Source organism: Varroa jacobsoni, unplaced genomic scaffold (genome assembly GCF_002532875.2).
Source record: "Varroa jacobsoni isolate VJ856 unplaced genomic scaffold, vjacob_1.0 scaffold_699, whole genome shotgun sequence".
Classification (NCBI taxonomy): domain Eukaryota; kingdom Metazoa; phylum Arthropoda; class Arachnida; order Mesostigmata; family Varroidae; genus Varroa; species Varroa jacobsoni.
The window spans coordinates 83,304-97,343 of NW_019213601.1; the positions used below are offsets into that span (position 1 = coordinate 83,304).

The following is a 14,040-nucleotide window of genomic DNA, read 5'->3' on the forward strand; positions in this document are numbered from 1 at the left end:
TGTACGTGCACAAACACAGCAGTGGATGTGAGTGTTGGGTAGACGGCAAGGCAGAAGTCCTAAAAATCGAAGGGTCCGAAATTGCCAGAACTCAATTGCAAAAAAGAGAAATACCTCCGAAAGCAACATTAAGCGTCAAAATCGACAGTCAAAAAGGTAAGTCCGAATTTTTCTAGACATAAGTAATAAATTACTATAATATAAGCAGTGAGGTAGGTATGTGGAATATAGGTACGCGTGTACTGAACCGTTGGCGGCAGATGGTCACCACTGAGAGCCATCTTGCTTGTTTTAACTGAGTTAGCCTCTAGTGTTTATGGAGCTAGAAGGGACACAATAGAATTGCATTTGTGTCCGAGATCCCTGTTTAATCATGTTTTATCTTCCCGTAATGATGACCCCATAGAGCAGGCTGTATTCATAGGGTCCATAGTTCAACAGAACCACCATTTTGTACCGTGCTTGCAACAGTAATGCTCAACAATTCTATGGTCCGATTCGGTTTGGTGTGGTCCACGTCATTTCAGCCAGTGCAGCGGAGCGACGGTCGGTAAAGAGAGAAAAAAAAAAGGAAGCAGAAATCTGATGGAAGAGCTCGTTCGATGTCCTGTGACGACGAAAGCTGGTTACTCCCGGTGTCATCGTTGTATTGTGAAAGCGAAGAGTTCCTACAGATTTCTGAGCGAGGCAGACGGGCATACTGTTTGCGCTGCGATAGGGCAACGGCCTCCGATGAAGTAGAGGCAGTCCTATGTCGAACCGAAATAGCCAGGAAGAAGGGGGAAAAAAAGGAAGTTGTGGTAGGTTCAGTTCGCCTGATCGAACTGGGTTTTTTTATAGAAAAAAAAAAACAGCTCAGGACGAAGGAAGCAATTAAACTGGTAAGAAGTCAGTACGCGACTAGCAGTATCGTTGCTCCGGGACAGGGGCAAGGGACGAGCATGGAAGACGGAACAACAGGCTGTGTCTGGAACACCGCCATCAGCAACGTCTGCAGGGTCTGCCGTAGGTAATAGAAAATATATTTATTAGGGAACTGTTTTTCTGATTCCTGTCTATTTTTCTCTTCTTTATTGCCATACTTTTGCTGTTTGTCGATCGGAAAGGAACTGGGCCATACGAAAGGGTGAGCGGAATGGAGACCTCTATTCTATCTGTGCATCGTCTTCATACCGCCTTACTGTGTCGCTGTATGTGCGAAATAGTGCAAGTATTCGATTAAAGGCAGTGACACTATGGCAGCTGTTGTTCTCAGTTGATACCGTAGCCGTTCTTGCCACAGCGGCCTGTGGTGGCCGCTAACAGCTCACGGCTGCTTGACGAGAATCAGCAGTTCCCAGTTTTTCTTTGTGAAGAATTTCTTAGCTTGTGGCTGCCTCGAGGTCCGTTAGGGTTCCCAAAGGCCTTGGCAAATAGCCGAGCTCCGGCAGAAGGACGAATAGCTTTCCTCATAGAAGGAAGGACCCTTGTCTCAAGTGACAGTCACTCCGTATTGGATCGTATAGTTGGATGAACTATTGCATTGCTTTTCTCTATTACTGTTATAAGCACGGCGGGCAGTATAGCAGGTAGCCTCCTTTTACTCTTCTCAAGACCTCGCGTCGAGAGATCCTTTACTAGGAAGACTTGCAAAGAAGTGACGATAGCAGCCGGCAACCAGCGCGAAACTCGTTGTCTCCTTTCGGGAACGGCTGTCGGGATGGCCGTTAACGTAACACAGTCATTGGTGCTGCGTAGGTGGCAGTATCAGGCCACGAGGCGTTGTTATTAGGAACGTGCTCTGCGCAGACGGCCTGCTCACTAATTCGAGAGATGATTATTTTGCTATATTTAAAAGAGCGATCCCCTATCCGGCATCTCGTTAAGAAACAAAAGAGAAAAAATAGCATAACATATTCCAGTGCTCAGAGCTGACAGTTCGAAGCTGCTTGTGCACCAAAAATGTAATACCTGTTCAGGCAAATAGGGGAGCTCGAATTGTTGCAGACGTACGCATGATGTCATACAGCTGGTCGAGCTTTATTTAACTATCATTGAATGTCACACATGTGTAACGCATGAAGACTGAAGAAACCAATTTTTTCTGTTCATTATTACCATTACTACTTGCCACTTGATACTACTGTTATCATTATCACCATCGAGTAATTCTACTCGATGTATAATCCGCATATCTGAGCATGTACCGCGCAATCCTTAAAAGTTGAGGATATTTACATAAACATTATTATCGGCCAAATCTTTCATTAAATTCAGATGATGCGTGCATAGGATTTCAGCACAGCTGTAGCACTCCTTGTTCGATACAAAACCTCTGAAGTAAGACACGAACGAGTCACTGAACCACCAGCTAAGCATGGCCTGGATGAACAATGAATGCATCAAACATTTTAGGCCATTAGTACGATTAATTATTCTAAAACGTTTACGTACCCTCATTTGCCTGCCTGAACATAGTTGACAGTCGAAGGCGAAGTTGAGAATGGGGAGAATTGAAGAATTTAATTTTTCAGCATGACGATTGTTTGCCAGCGAGGCGCAACTGTACGCACATAACCAAAAATAAGTAACGCTAAATATCCTGCTATTTTTCGTCAATCGTTTGCACGATGCACGTGCACGCAAAACAAAAAAAATGTATTTGTTTTTTTTCAAAAAGAAGAGGAAAAAAGCGATTTTTTGCGTCTCTAATTGGGTTTAATGAAAGGACAGAATGAGATTTACCTGTTTATTTTGCACGCCGTGGAAGCGCAGGCGTCTAGCCTATGTATATACGTATATATATATATATATACATGCCACGAGGGCTTGTGAGGCGTCTGAGTAGTCGGGCCAGAATGAGTGCAACAACGAAGTAGTAGTATGACTAATCGTGCGGAGATGTTTTTAGTGGTAAGGAAAGGAGTTTGTAACACTTCCTGATATCTTCTGGTACAGTGATTCGTTGGTCCTGCTTAAAATGATTGCATGTTTACTTGAGTCGACAGACACACGGATGCAATATAAGTGAATCTTCCTATGCTATGGGCTAAAGATGCACTGATGAATTCCGTACGGCAATGGTATACATATTTCTTAGAGGACGATAATACTACGATGCAGAAAATACGAAGCAATACGCATTTATAAGTTGAGGTAATTGTGTGGAACGTAATCATCGAATAGAACTGTATGCGTGTGTGTGTGGGGGGGGGGGGGGCAAAGCTTGTGCAGTAGTAAGGCTTTTATCAAATGTAATGGAATTACTGTAATTGTATTATTCCCACATTTTGCCAACTTAGTGAAATCAATATACAAGTTTCGTTTTGTTCTATTATAATAGCAGAAGAAGCTGCGTCCGCATTAAGTATCAGGTGGCTAAAATTTGAATAGTCTAAGTTTTCATAAATTGTTTGCCAAGCTTGACAACGTTCTTAGTTTTCCTTGCGCAGGGCAACTATAGTCTTCGTCTCTCGTAGATTAGACTCGTATTGTACCAGTTGCTCTTGTTCTGCTGCTAGCTACTCCGTATGTCCCGTCTAAGTCATAAAATGTTAGCATTTTCTATTCTCACTGAATGGTAGTGATTTGCGTCCGCTACCTCACATTCATCGTTCGTTGTATGATTGGCGGGGCCGGCAGACGCCCCGCACTAATAGAGTTATGTTAATTGGACTGCCCCCGGATAACATCACTTCTTACATTTCTGCTTCCTTACTTTCAATCTGCATAATAAGTGGTACAAAGTCATTAGTTAATCGGACACCGAATGCGTACCATGTACTCAAACAGTAACAATAGCCCCCATTGTGTTATTATTCATAAAAATAGATCTGCATCATGGTCCCATTAAATTCCAAAAGCTGCCGCTAGGTTGGCCGCGTGTGGCCATTTTTTTTTTTTTTACATTTAGTTTAGTTGGATCCTTTACCTCCAAAAACTTGTGTGTGTGCTTATGTGTACAAAGAAAAAAATAGTGAGTCATTGCCGGCTCGAACATATTCGAATCAGTCTTTCGCTTATTCCAATAGTCAAAATAACAAACCAACAGTAGCATATGGAGCAGTTACGGGGCTCGGGGGTTAGAGCTGCCTAGCTAGTCAACCAGATAGACTAAACTGAAAAAAAATAGCTATCTTTTGCTTATCCAAGGTGAAATACGTGCGCCGTCGTGTACGTACTCTTGCCGAATAATGTTATCCACTGACTAGAGAGCAAATGCGGAAAGTATTGGTAAATAACTCGTGCCGCTGCATTCTCCGCTATAGCTGCTCTGAGATTGTTGAAGGAGGACTGTACATGTCTGAGCGTACACCGTGTGTTGTTATTTTGCCTAATGGAGGGAAAGGTGAGGCCATACAGGCCGGAGAACGGTAAGACGGATTCCGCCATCAAGAATCTGTTGTCATGCAGGATCCAGGAGGTATTCTGGGGGCTTCGAAGGTTCTCAAGGACCATTACTACCAGTGCTAGTACAACTGCTACTAGCAAAGTAAAGAGACAGGATATAGGAAAAAACTCGTAGCACTGCTCCTTTTCCTCTTAGTCTTTTATCTGTCTCTAGAGATAGCAATATTGTCGTGAACGCGTGGCATACCTCACTTGTTTCATGACTTACCCTACTTTAGTCTACTTGGAAATCTGTTCCAATTTGTTCCTCACTTCAGCGACTTGAGAGGGGCTTTCGACGAAGCATGAGAAGCAAAGATGATCACTTGCCACTTCGACAAACTCAAGTGACCACAGTTAGTAATGCTCGCTACGTGGTCCCTTCGTTTATTTTTTAGCAATAGGTGAAATAGTATGGAATAGTATTGGTGACGGAACGTGGAAGCGGGGGTGATTTCTAGACTTTGAGGCGGGTTTCCGCACGATGGCAAACCTATTGGTGTTTAAATTAAAGGATGATTAGAATGGCAAGAGGAACAACGTGGTTACTATAAGGAACAAAGCAAAAATGATCTCGGAATAGAAAGCTTTGCTTGTACGAGAGGGTCGGCCCGAGCTGTGTATGTGCTTATGTTCATAGCGAAGACACTGCCAGGTGTTCCTTCACTCTTTCTCCTCTCGTGTCGGCTTTTTCTAGTCGTTGCGGCATAAAGAAAGCAGACCACTGAAGACGCCGTCGCCATCGTCGTTAGTCCTGCAGGTCGATAACTTTCATGTCGGTCGAGCAAAGAAGAGGGGAGACGGCTGATGTGAAGAAAACGATGTACATCTAGGACCGTGCGGCAGCGTCTTGCGGCCCTAGTAGGAAGGAGTGTGTAGGTTTTGTTGAGAAACCGTGCACAGGGCAAACTGCACCCCAATAATGAGATTCCCTGAAAATAAAGATAAACCAAGGCAAGATATTGACTCTTTACTTGCGCATACTTCTGCTCTTCCTTGCTCCATCCACAATCCTTCGCCACTGCTGCTGTTACCATTATCGTTCCGACAATGGTGCGTCGTATAGAAAGCAGAACTAGTTTCCATAGTCCTGTTCCTGCCCGATGATGAATGTTTCTGATGGATACTTGATAGGTGAGTGTATAGATGAGAAATCGCGAGACACAGGGAAGCCGATTGCGGTTACTGTACTTGTCAAGATCGATCGGCGGTAAAAGAAGCACCATCCATGTACAATCTACCTTGCGTTTTTCTAGGGTTCTAACCTGAACTTATTCGTCTCGGTCACCTTACCGTATCGTGCTCAGCTTCCGGCCTAGCGCAAGCTTTGCCGTTTCGTGTTAGACTGTTTTCATTGAAGGCGGAAAGAATAAAATCGTGCCTTTTGAAGGAGCTTTTATACGCACACGTATATAGCCTACTCGACAGATGTTTGTTGTTTTAGGTTCAGGTTTACGTATTCAGTAGACGGCCGTTAATGTGGGATTACACGATTCAGGAGTGAACGAGTAGCAGCGGCTACACCCTATGTGAAACACAGCTATCCCCAATTTGTACCTGGGAAATTTTGCCTACCGAAACAAATTTAGCCATGACCTACAGTATCTTACTTTTTTAGAAATACCACTCAAGTGAGTTATATCTAATGTCTAAGCCTTCTGCAAGACGTAGCCCGTTACGCATGTTTAATACGCAAATATTTGGGCGAAATTGACTTATTTAAGAAGATGCAATTAATTGCGTTACATTTATAACGTTTTCTGAATTTAATATTTACATAAATTGATTGGCCTGCGTCTTAGCACTTGTCAACGTAAAGCGACGCATTTTCAGTTCCAAAAGCCTGTTTTCCACCGGTCATATATGCATCTACGTCACCCTACGACAAAGCATATTTACAGCCAGCAGATAAGTACGCTTTACTGCTTTAAATGTAGGTACGTACTCCATTCCCTAGATACAATAATTGCTACGACGTACGCAATGTACTGCTATTAAGCAAACCAACTACCGTCCGCTCGCTTTCTTTGTTCAAGGCGCGCTGATACCAGACCGGCAGGAGAAAGTAAGCAAATCTATGTAGGGTTTACATATGTGAAGCGCGGACGAAAATAGAAGTTCCCAAGTTTAACTCCTATGTATGATCGTGCAGCACAGCAATGGGCAGCGAAAGGCTGTTGGGGTTCATAAACTACCGCTAACTATGAACGAATTCAGCATGTTGTAACTTACCCTAAGGCTCATCCGCCTCACAGCATGGATAGCTAGCTTCTAAGGGAGTGGGCGAATTAACCCAGTTTGGATTCTACTGACCAACCCATCACCGCACTCTTCCGGGAGTCAGCGAGCCGAGTACCATTTGCGACAGTGCGCCTTCATAGACTGGTAAACGTTTGGACAGTTTGGCTAGAAGAGTTCAATTTTATTGTATTTTTGAGAAGTAGAGAATCAACTAAGGGACTACTTGCTCATCCTTTCGCGTGAGAATATATATATATATATATATATAATTGTTAATGTAATTATCTCTCGAGTCGAACGCGGAAATGGACTTTGGATTGACTTTCGCGAATGTTCGGTGACCATATTTGCGTTGGAGCTATGATATCTGGCGTGTAACATTTTTATTATACTAGCAGAAAGCTGTGAGTAACAAAGACAAATCATATGTGACTTTCACTCTGATGGCTTGACGCAGCTAGTTGTGACGACCGTTACTGAACGATGCTTCTTTGTCCGTTTTGCATATGGACGGTCTACGCCAGGGGAATAATTCGGCGGTTTGCCCGAAGACTGTTCTTTCTTGTTCTATAGCAGTTCCTCTCGCAGCCGGCGGAGACTCTCGGAGTCACCCGGCACTTCGAGCGATAGTTAGTCCAATCAGTGGTGTACGCGCAGCAGCTTCCTTAGGGCGGAGACGGTGGGGGGTCAAAGGGTGAATTGGAGTCAGACGAGTGACGTCTTCTCGATTTTCCATAGAGAGAACAGGGGCAATAAGACGATCAGAGAGCTGCGTGTATTTTGGATAGGGTCTAGCAGCGGGGCAAAGACAGCGGATGTCACAGACGTGATCGCTCGCCTTTTCCCATCTGCAAGCCGAGTTAACTTGTCCTGGTTCAGGTTGGCCGGTTTAGCCATTTCCACAGACACTGAATAGTGACATCTTATGTTAAAGGCCTTGCTGTCCAGCTACCGAGATCGTGCTCAGGCAACTGGCCTGCTAAGCGTCTTCTACGTTAGGCTACATTGTGTAAAAGGACATATCGGCTTAGTATAGCAGGGGAGCATGCTACAGCCTGAGTTAGTTAACGAAGCCGGCGTTTGCAAGCGGATTCATTGCAGCTGGCAAGCAAATCGTCCCGCCTTTACGATTGTAGTTGGTGCATCCTAACCGGTTTCGATTCTGATTATCCGCTGTCCTAGTACGCTCGTTTGCTTCATCCGCAATCCCGATTCACTATATTGGTCTGGTACGTTCCAGTCATGCTATGACCCGCTGAAAACTTTTGCTACGAGATAGTCACGTTTTGGGATTCGTCATCCACTGCCGATGATTGTATTACATTTTCTCTCTCTAGATCCTATGTAGAAAGCCCACTTCTATATGTGTGTGTGTGTAGGTATTTTGGCAATGCAACGCTAGCTAATTGTCCCCGGGCGTATCTGGCTTCGCTTCCGGTTACATTCCGACTCGGTATGTTCTCAGAGGCCGGTAGTGTCCTCTCTGTCCAACCGCGTCGTTCTCGCTGCCGTCGTAGACAGGCGACAGCCGATGTTGTTCGGTCCTGCCTCATAGGGTACGCCGCTACGGCGCAAGAAAGCAAAGCCACGCGCGATTGGCTCGACTAGGGCAGATCAGGCTCGTTTAGTGTAGCTTGGGTTACGGTCGCTTCTGTTCTAGTGAGCAAGGTCAGAGCAGATGGTAGGCAGCGAGAGAAGAGTGTACAATGAGGACCAAAGAATCTGTGGATTACCGCTGTAGGTGCTACTGCCCGCCCCACAGCCGTCCCCTACTGGTCTTTCGAACCGTAGTTCTCGATTGAGGCAGACATACCAAATTGACCACTTGCAAAAGCAGTAAGCAACGCTGGCAATAATAGTCCTGGCTGTTGCAACCAGGATAACTGTGCTGGTTGGCCGAAAATGAGTTAGATCACGTACGTTTCGTCCGTTACCCTTTTTCCTATTTCCATCCTCCTGGTACCGATACGGTACTATACTCGCCGCGCCACTTTCCGCGACAAAAAGGAAGCAAGTGGAAAGCAAAGCAAGCATGACTTTCTCAGTTGTTCCTTAACCAGCCGATTGCCTGCACTGCACGTACATACGTCACCGTTAACCACCTAACCTATAACATAATGCGGGGATGGGTCTGCTGAAACACTACTGCCGATGCTAGTCGCGTTGCGGCAGTAGCGCGTTAGGCTGCCACATGGAATGGCCGCGACTATTAGCGCATGCACAAACGCATAGGAATGGCAAAGTGATTATGCACAGAGTAAAGAATAGCACTGCCGAAATGCCGTTTCTGGCTCCCGTCCCAAATTCCTCTACCGTGATTTCTGCTGAAATAGCAATGGTCGCTGATGGAATCTACTGTCGGGCGGGGGGGGGGGGTCTGTGGAAAATTGGCAATGGAAATGCACTGTTTGAAGTAGTCGTGTCACCAGAAGGATTGCAAATGCCGCTTGCTCTACGGTATATCCACTGTGGCCGAGCCGTACGCGTTAGTTAAGCTGCACGGTGTCAAGGAGTCAGTGTCCAGGAGGCCACCCTGTGCCACTGCCACCGCTAGTACTCTCGCCACGACCATTACTGCTGCTGCTAGTACGACTTCCACTGCGCGATTAGGCTGACTCTACTACGCTTAGTTTGGCCAAGATGGCCGTCCAGACAAGGGAATAGTTTGAAAACAGGACACAAGAAGCGCAAATGACTTGCCGGTAGGTTAGTACTAGCAGGACCAGGAGCTTAGCCTTAATGATCTCCATTAGACGAACGGTGGACAAGAGTGGACCCGGTAGCTGCCGCGCAAGCAGCGCCCAGGATTTCTTGCGATCGGCCAGACCGTTGTCAGCCACACACAGGAAGATACGAAAACAAGAGATACGAGTTTGAGATCGGTATTGCCAACTAGAGAAAGAGTGAACGGAGATGCCCCTTTATACGAAGTACCTTTGAGGACAGCTTAGACCACTAGTGTAGTGTAATACTTTCCACGACGGCACAAGACTCTAAGCCTGAAAAAAATGTTCTACTCTCGCGTACACCAGACAGGCACCCTTGCCCCTCCCCCGACTTTGTCGAGACTTTTGTCGGGGTCAGGCCGTCTGCGCCATGGAAAATACTAATGATCAGGCAGAATTAAATGTGACCCAGCTCCGCTGCAAAATAGCGCAGGTTTCTCAGAACTTCTTATGGAAGTAACTCTCTAACGACTATGAAAGTATCAGTACATACTGCTACTGTACGATAAGGAAAAACACCAGGCGACTTGCCTATTACGATTTGGCTATTAACTATGGTCAATAACCTACATAAGGCGCTGTAGTTTGTCATATGACCGGTCAGTTTTGCCCCCTTTTGTTGCTAGACGGATACGAGAACCACCTGTATACGTAAAGTTCATTGTGTTCTCTATTATATCGGTAGCAACGAAGAAAAAAACACGCGGAAGGCCACTCAAATGTGTGACGATCATGAGGTGTACAAAAAATGTCAATAAGCATTGGACTGCACGAAACGACAGGAACGACGGGAAGGCATTAAAGTACATATGATAATCACTATTTGCTTATATTTTTATATAGGTATATACAGATGAACATATTTAAAGCAGCAGGCGTCTATTAAGCGCGCGGGCTAAGAAGTTATTTTCGTCTGATGGCTACTACACCGATTAATGGACCTTTTCAAGAAGTCATTCTTTTCACTTATCTGCGTGAAGTTTGTCGGGACTTTCGTACAGAAAACGGGCACAGAATAATGGCAAAAAGCAACAAGGAAAATCTGTACAGGCCTACCTGTTCCTAACTTTGTTTATTACATCTGTCATTTACTTTCTTTTCATGTATTACAAAGGCAAGCCACCGATGGACCTACGTATCGCAGTGTCGCAGCACTTCACTTGCGTAGATTGTCATACTCACATGAACACTACATGCATTGTACAACGTACTTCCAATCATCAGCTGCTTACTCCACGGGCTAGCCCGATCAGACCCACCCCCCTGCCCAGTTCTTTGTTGACTGTTCCTTTTCTCTGCTTGTTGATGCCTGAGGGTGCGCGATATCTAGCTGTGTTGATGACCGAACTCTCCATGTACAGGGCCTCACAGTGAGATTACCAATAGGCGCGGCTGCCACTGTGTCACTGCGATGAGCATATGAGCTCTGCAGAGAACGCTCAGACACAGCGAACGGGCCGGCGAGAAGCTGAGAGGACCTCTGTCAAAGGCCACCCTCTTTGCGCCTTACCGGATTCTCCTCGCTGCTTCGTTCCGTTGTAGGAACGAGTAGCCAGACCCGGCACGCTGGCAAGCAGCAGTCAGGCAACTAAACCCATTATTGCGCTCCGTGGGAAGCCTTTATAAAAATATCAATGACCCGCCTCGCTTCTATATCGCCAGTGCTGCAGCAGCCTCGTGCTAGTTCATCCCCGGCAGGAGGTTGGCTAGCTAGCTGGCTGGCGTTGCCAACCTCCTGCCGCCGCCATTGTCGTTGCTGTAGCGGTTCAAACTCGAGCTTATTTACGGAGTTGGCCATGGAGGAGGCGGGATCGGGGTCGCGAACCGCAAAACGTACCAGTGGCAGCTGAAAAGTGATCGAAAGCAGCAACTAACGCCCTCTTGTTGAAGAAGAACTGTGCTAGTAGTGGTCTCAACAGTAGTTGTAGAGGTGGAAGTAGAGGAAGCAGCGCTGGTAGAAAACCTCTGTAAACAGAAGCCGCACGCGGAAGCTGTTTGACGGCCGGCATTGATGGCCGGTCAAATATCTTGCAAATTCACGACGTACAAGACATACTAGCCAAGGCGAACAAGGTGAATTGCTGAAACATATGAAAACTGTGTCTGTGTCCTGCGACAAAATAGGCCACTCTCTGTATACAGTTGTTTCAAAAGGTCGACTTGCGACGAGTGTTGTCGACGCAGTCGCCTGTCCAGCCCCACTCGGGAATATCTGGCTGCCAAATACATATGTATGCATGGAGGACGATGGACGTGCAGACGTGGTAGCTTATTGGCCTCACTATACTTTGTGGAGCGCTAACGACCTCGTTTTCCGTTTAATTCGTTCTAGGTAAGCAACGTGCTCGGCGTTCGAGGTGCAATGCGATACTAGGCGATTTCTATGGCACTGCGAGATAAAATCGTCGTCGTGATAATTGGTAGTGGTAATGGTTTAGCAATACCAACCTGAAGACTTGCACTATATTTTGGGCTAGGTTCAGCACTTCCGGTTGTCTATGGTATATTGCGTGTAAACTCTACGTTTAATGGAACGAATCTAGTTTACCAGCATCGATCGTTCACGGAACAGCTAAGCAGACGACTTTAGTTGAGTTGTGAGTCACGTGCCACATAGGTGGCTTCTGTTTGCCCCTTTCGGCGCTAACTACATTAATAGAGGACCTATCTCGTTAAAGTGTGCATAGAGAGTGCAGCATATGAAAAGGCACGATTCACATGGATAATAGCAGATGGCTCAGTAGGGCGCTGCTCTGCTTTCGGTTTTTCCGACGAAGGTAGGCGTAGAAAAACATTACGCTTGCCCAAAGAGAAGAGGTTCAGAACTTGCCAATTTCCAACTATACGTTATTAGAGGATTTTTATTAAGCAGGAGCAAAACGTCCGGTTAAAAGATCATATTATAACGATGGCTTAATACTCAGAGGTATTAAGCAGGATAACTAGCAGAAAGCATAACAAATTTTAAACACATTCCACAGTTGCTTAACACGGCCTGTTGTGAGACGGCAGGGTTAAAGTCCAATCTTCTGGGCTTCTGACAATAATGAAATATACCATTTTAAATTTACATTGTTACATATCATCTACAGCTATTAATGACCAACTGATCTATCAGAACTTCTTTTGTTAGAAACATCCTCATTTAACTGGTATCCAACATGCTTCTCTAGCAAAAGCTGTATAGGATCTAACACCTAGCTTAGTCTGCTGCTTTTCACAAAGACGCTAACGTAACATAAAGCGACATATAGTATAGATATTATACTACATATATACCATGTTTACAGATGACAAAAATCCGCATCGTTTCTCGCTCTTTTCCCTCATTCTACATTCTTAAAAAATCAATCCATGCTGGCCTTGGTACGTACGCTTCACGCTCACATAACCGAGTCTCCTTTTATGTGCGCCCCCATATAATCAGATATACCTATCTGTTCTACTTGAGTTAGAATTTACTGGCTGCACGACCTCCCTGTTGAGCGTTCTACACGTACGCACACACATATACACACCGCTAATGTCTGCGCATATATGTATCTGAGAATGGCATGCTTGGTTAGATATCATTGCAATAGACATTTCGCAAGGGTACTTACGAGGTGAGGAACGAACGAACAAGAAATAGTCTGGCGCAGTAAGCGGCTAGCTGCTGGTGCTATAATGTTGGCAGTTGTTCGGCTTTACTGTCACTAGCCTGGATACTAATCCTCGGGACACTTTACCAGGTTAGGATCCTTTACGCAAGTAGCATCTATATATACAGGTCCAAAGCGGCACCTCTTGTACGCAATTATGTTAAACCCCCAACCACGCATGATCGCCCCTTTTCTTTGCTGGTTACTGACGACGCTATTTCTGTTTCTCTTTATTGTAATGAATGAGCACGGTCAAAATCACTTGACCAGGTTGGCCAGTCACAAAACACAGTATGCGAAACTTGAACCATCTTTCATGGGGATGCGCGTCGGTTTGCGGTGAGAGAGATAGTAGGCTAACAGCTGACTGGATCGTCTGTCAGGCGTCTGGCCGCAGAGTAACCGGCCAGGACTTCAGTCTAGCTCCCTCCAACGTAACACTTTGCAACGCGTTTCTTCATTTATCTTCATTCTTCTTTGAGCAACTCCAATTGATATGCATAAAGCGGTACACGCCACCTGCTGATTCCAGCACAATATAATACTACAACATTGCTCAGCTGACCGAACAGGGGGCTGCAATAGAGGCTACTAGACGACAAAGAGTCAAGGAACAGCAGGATAAAAAGGAGAAGGGTCGCAACCAACGATTAACTGTGCAAGAAGAGGCTGTACAAAAGAGTTGAAACCCGCAGAAGATGTGATCGTCTAACAGCATACCGGCTACGGCATGTAATGACCGAACCTTAAGGGTAACGTAAAACGACATCAGAACAGGGCCACTAAGATGATCGTAGCAGTAATAGTAGAAAAAGACCCTAGCCATTTTCAAGAATTGCCGACTGGGACAAAGCGGAAGCGAGGTCAACTGCAATCATCCGAAAATATGTAACATGCGGTCTCACTCATGGAGACGCTCGAAAGACTATCGCCTGTTTCTACGGCTTTGAACGTAGACTTTTGTCGTAGAGCTAACGTGGAGCGGAAGCGATATGCTACCTTTTTCTAGGTAATGATTGCTTACGCAACAAGGGAACTTTCCAAAGGGAGAATAGCTCTAATGT

General features: G+C 45.5%; 1 long non-coding RNA gene across 5 annotated transcripts in view; it reads left to right on the top strand.

Moving 5' to 3' along the window:
- The window catches only part of LOC111262763 (uncharacterized), a 15,727-nt gene extending 10,411 nt beyond the window's left edge, over positions 1–5,316 (top strand). For 2 of the 5 annotated variants that reach the window (XR_002681838.2, XR_002681837.2), the window contains exons 3-5: positions 20–156; positions 528–800; positions 5,066–5,316. This is a non-coding gene — a long non-coding RNA (uncharacterized LOC111262763). The remainder of the gene's footprint in view (positions 1–19; positions 157–527; positions 801–5,065) is intronic. The other 3 variants (XR_015312041.1, XR_015312039.1, XR_015312040.1) reach the window with 3 other exon arrangements.
- Positions 5,317–14,040: the final 8,724 nt, after the last annotated feature.